At 44.6% G+C, this 4685-nt stretch overlaps 1 long non-coding RNA gene across 1 annotated transcript in view; it reads right to left on the bottom strand.

The window, feature by feature from the left end:
• Positions 1-247: 247 nt before the first annotated feature.
• The window catches only part of LOC122547874, an 11150-nt gene continuing 6712 nt past the window's right edge, over positions 248-4685 (bottom strand). The window contains exons 3-4 of the long non-coding RNA XR_006311110.1: positions 2790-2896; positions 248-468 (exon numbers count right to left, since the gene is read on the bottom strand). This is a non-coding gene — a long non-coding RNA (uncharacterized LOC122547874). The remainder of the gene's footprint in view (positions 469-2789; positions 2897-4685) is intronic.

Raw genomic sequence — 4685 nt, 5'->3', positions numbered from 1 at the left:
TAGACAGTAAAAGAGATTACCTCAGAGTACAAGAGGATCTGGATCAGATGGGTGAATGGATTAAGGAGTTCAGTTTAGAAAAATGCGAGCTGCTGCATTTTGGAAAAGCAAACTTTAGCAGGATTGATACAGTTGGTAGCAAGTTCCTGGGGAGTGCTGCTAAACAAAGAGTCCTTGGAGTGCAGGTTCATAGTTCCTTGACAGTAGAGTAGCAAGTAGAAAGGATAGTGAATGCCGCAGTTGGTCTGCTTGTCTTTATTGGTCAGAGCATTGAAAATAGGGGTTGGGAGGTCATATTGCGGCTGTACAGGACATTGCAAAAGTTGCTGAATCAATATTCCATATAATTCTGTTCTTCTTCCTATCAGATGGATGTTCTTGAACTTTAAAGAGATCAGAAAAGAATTATTGCATGTTGCAAGGGTTGGATAGGCTCTTTTCCTGGAGTGTCAGAGGCTGAATGGTGACCTGAAAGAAGATTTTTAAAATCAGGCTTGGCATGGATACGGTAAATAGACAAGTTATTTGCCCTGCAGTGGGGGAGTACAGAACTAGGGGACTGTGGGGGAGGCTAGGCAGACAGGGGGTGGGACCGAACTGTTACAGGAAAGATGTTGGGAAACTTGCAAGAGTTCAGAAAGGTTTTACCTTGTGGTGCCAGTATTGGAACATTTGAACCATAGGGAGAGGCTGAATAGGCTGAGGCTATTTCCCTGCAGCACTGGACATTTTAGGTGGCTTTATCGCACTTTATAAAATTATGAGGAGCAATGATAGGGTGACTAGTCATGGTTTCTTTTTTCCCAGGGTAGGGGAGAACAAACAAATGTGAATCTTTTTTCCAATGTGGAAATGACAAATTCTAGAGGAGAGATGGCAATTTTAAAGGATGTGAAAACCGAAACAACTGAAGATGCTGGAAACCAGGAAGAGAAACAGAAGTTTCTGGAAAAGCTTAGCAGGTCTAACAGCAGGTGCGAAAATAAATTAGAGTTAACGTATCTGAGGAAGGGTGACCAGACCAGAAACTTTAACTGATTTTCCTTCACAGATGCTGCATGACCTGCTGAACATTTCCAACAACATCTGTGCAAGTTTAAACGGAGTTGTTTGGAGTATATACCTGAGAGGAACTTTATAAAGTGCGAGTCAGACCACATCTGGAGAAATGACAGAAGTTTTGGTCCCTTTATTTAAGGAAATACGTCATTTCATCAGAGGCATTTCACAGAAAATTGACTGGGATGATCCCTGGTTTGCAGGGATTATTTTTTAAGAAAAGACTGAAGAAGTTGGGACTCTACTCACTGGATTTGGGAAGAATGAGAGGGGATCTCATTGTAACATGCAGGATACTTAAGGAGTTTGACAGGGTAAATACTGGGAGGATGTTTCCCATCATGAGGGAGTCTGGAACCAGATTCTGGGTCAGTCACGGAATCATGAGTTCTGATTTGGATTCGTCAAGTTTAAGGCAACACCGACACGGGTCAGGGGTTTCAGTAGCAATGGAGCTGGAATGAGGTGGAGATCAGCAACATTTTAAGAGATTGGAATTCCTGGTGTTTGTGATTGTGTAGGTGTCTGATCAGAAGGTCACCTTGGGGTCAGATATGAGAGCAATATTGTGAAGAGTGCGGTTCTGCCTCAGACAGTTCCCAGGGAGAGGGAGGGGCTCAGCAGTAAGGGAAAGTAATTTGTAATAGCAACTGAAGGCAATGGGTTCAATCATTGCAACGGTCCGTTGCAGGAAATTGCAGCCAATCGCGTAGTGGGAGTGTGATGAGCAGTTTGATAACTGAGTAATGGAGAGGGATGATGGGGAGGGAGAGCTGGGCATTGTCAGTGTACATGTGAAACCTAACACAGTGCTTTTGGGCGATGTCACCTCCTGGCAGTATGTAGGTGAGAAACAGGAGGGACCATGGCGAGATCCTTAAGGGACACCAAATACAAGGAATTCAGAAACGAAAGGGAGAGTCGGGATGGAGTAGGTTTTTGCAACAACGGTGGGGTCAAATATTAGTTTGTAGCAGAATGGGAGAGAAGGACATAACCAGAAAAGACAGACAGGTAGAACAAGGAACAATGTGTGATTTGGTGAGGGGGAGTGATGAGGAGGAGGAGCAGCAGCCCAACTCCAAAAGCACTATTTCTACATTAGTGACATCACCCAACTCCACCCTAGTCTCAGCTCATTGACCGAAATACTCGTCCATCCCTGTGTTATCTCCAGACTTCATTATCCAAACACTCCTGGCCAGCCTCCCACATTCAACTTACATGCAATCTCAAGAGTATCTAAAACCCTACTGCCCAAGTGCTCACTTGTACCAAAACTTGTTGATCCATCAAAAGGCTCCTATTAACAAGCAACAATTTAAAATTCTCACCCTTGATGTAATTCCTGGCTGTGAACATTCCTGTCTCCCTGCACCAGACAACCTGTGAGACCCCGACAACTCATTTTCTTTCAGACTCCCAACGATGTGTTTATTCATTGCTTCAATTGTCTGGCTGTTTCTACTGTTGCCAAGACAACACGGTATGGAATTCCCACCCTAACCCTCTCAGACCTTCTTTCCTCCTTTTAGATATTCCTGAAAACCTGCTTATTTGGCAACTCTTTTAATCACCTGACCTAATATCCCCATCTGTGGCCTTATGTCAGAAGTTCTCAATAGTATTTCTGTGGGATTATAAACATGATAAAAAAAACTGTTGTTGATTTGCACACACATTGTCAACTCTTCACTGTCGCTGAGTGAATAATCTATAACAGCTCTTACCCAAACACATTGTGGGAGCATCTTCACCACACGAACTGCAGCTGTACAAGGAAGTCAAACATCATCTTCTCCACAGGCAATGGGGCTTTGGCACTGATCATTGGTATCTGTGGAGGGAGAAACACACAGTTGATATTTCAGGGAGTGCAAAATGAATTATAGGGAGGGAAAATGGTGCAGAATTTGGGATTTTCAAATTTGTGTTTTACAACGTGCACTAAGTTCTGTAAAACCTCTCAGTCCATACCGTGAAAATTTCCTTCTCTTCCTGGTCAATATGTCTTTCTTTTCCCCTGCCCTTCACCTTCACACATTTCCAATGCCTTGGTCACAACAACACTGTGCTGCCAGTGAAGTTTATCACGTGGTTGAGTATTGTCCCGCCCCACATTCACTCCGATTGGTTGAAGGACCAACTAACACCTCCAGCCCCCGTTCCCCCACTCTTATTGGTCCTGCGCTGACATCAATAATCCGAGGCCCATTGTGGGCTGGAGCATGCTCAGTGCTTCCTGCTTTTGCTGCTGTTCATCAGGTATGAGAGAGAGGGCTCATCCCTGTTTCTCCTGATGTCAGACAATAGCAACAACTACCTGCATTGTATGGAGCCTTTCACACTGACAAATCTCCTAAAATGCTTCACGAATGATGGAAACGTTGATTAAAGAGAACGATTTTTAGATACATCTTTAAGGCGGAGAGAGGGGGTTAGGGAGGATATTCCAAAGGTTTGTGTCCTCGGCAGCTCCAATCGTGGAGTGAGATAGGTGAGCAACAGCTTACAATGGAGACAGTTAGTCGCTAACCATAGGTTAACAACCTCATGTCATAGTCCCCTACCCAACCCACCAGGCCTTGTTCTCACAGCCTGCCATTACACACTACCTATGGTTAGCCACTAACAGTCTCCATTAGCAGCTAGTCACCCTCCCCCAGCCAGATCATTTTCCTTATCCAACCGTTCTTCTCACTCTATCCCCACCTATCCTTTACTCCTTTTATCTTCCCCCCACACTAATTTCTGCACATAAACTGACTTTTTTTCTCAGTAACATCTGTCCTGAGGAAGGGACACTGGGTCTGAAACTTTAACTATGATTTTTCATCACAGATACTGCCAGACCTGCTGAGCTTTTCCAGAACCTCCTGGTTGTTGTTTCTGATTCACATCTTCCGTAGTTCTTTTGGTTTTAATTTACTGGGAGTTTGTATTTCAGGTCCAACAGCCTCTGTCACAGTCTCTGCTGTCTCTCCCAACCCCAAACAGTGACACTGCACCTGCACAGCTCATGGACAGGTGTTGACTTGCTGGTCACACCCCTCATTCAATCCCATTGGCTGCAGGACCACACAGACTCTCCTCCCATTAGTCTAGAGCTGCCGTCAATCAGCCGGGCCCCATTGTGATGAGAATGGAGGGCTAATCCCTCTCTCTGCCCTGGGATGAGCTTCATAATTCACAGTGAATGGGGCAGTATCACAGAGCACAGGGCCTGGGGGCTATTCAGCCCATTGGGGCTGTACTCTCTCCCTTTGGAGATGCTGCATGTCTGTCCCAAGTCCCCTCCCATATGCCCACAGCCCCCCAAATCTTTCCTTAAAAAGTAAATTCCAAGTCTGTTTCAGAATACCTGCTGAATCTGTGTCGTTCAGACTGTCCCAGATGCTCAGAACTTACTGAGTAAAATAGTGTTCACATTTTCACCTTGTATTATTTACCAATTACTTGAAAGTAGTTACTAAAAATTGTGACAGTGTTAACAATCCCTCTCTCTCTCTGCAAATTCAAGATCTTGGAACCTAATCTGCACCAGATCGAAATCACTGCTTCACCTTCTCAGCTCCAAGGATAATTATCTGTGCTTCAGCTAGCTCTCCACAAAATAGAGGAATGCA

The sequence above is a fragment of the Chiloscyllium plagiosum genome, unplaced genomic scaffold (assembly GCF_004010195.1).
Source record: "Chiloscyllium plagiosum isolate BGI_BamShark_2017 unplaced genomic scaffold, ASM401019v2 scaf_1558, whole genome shotgun sequence".
Lineage (NCBI taxonomy): Eukaryota > Metazoa > Chordata > Chondrichthyes > Orectolobiformes > Hemiscylliidae > Chiloscyllium > Chiloscyllium plagiosum.
The sequence above is the reverse complement of the archived record's forward strand: the minus strand, read 5'-3'. Positions and strand labels throughout refer to the sequence as shown.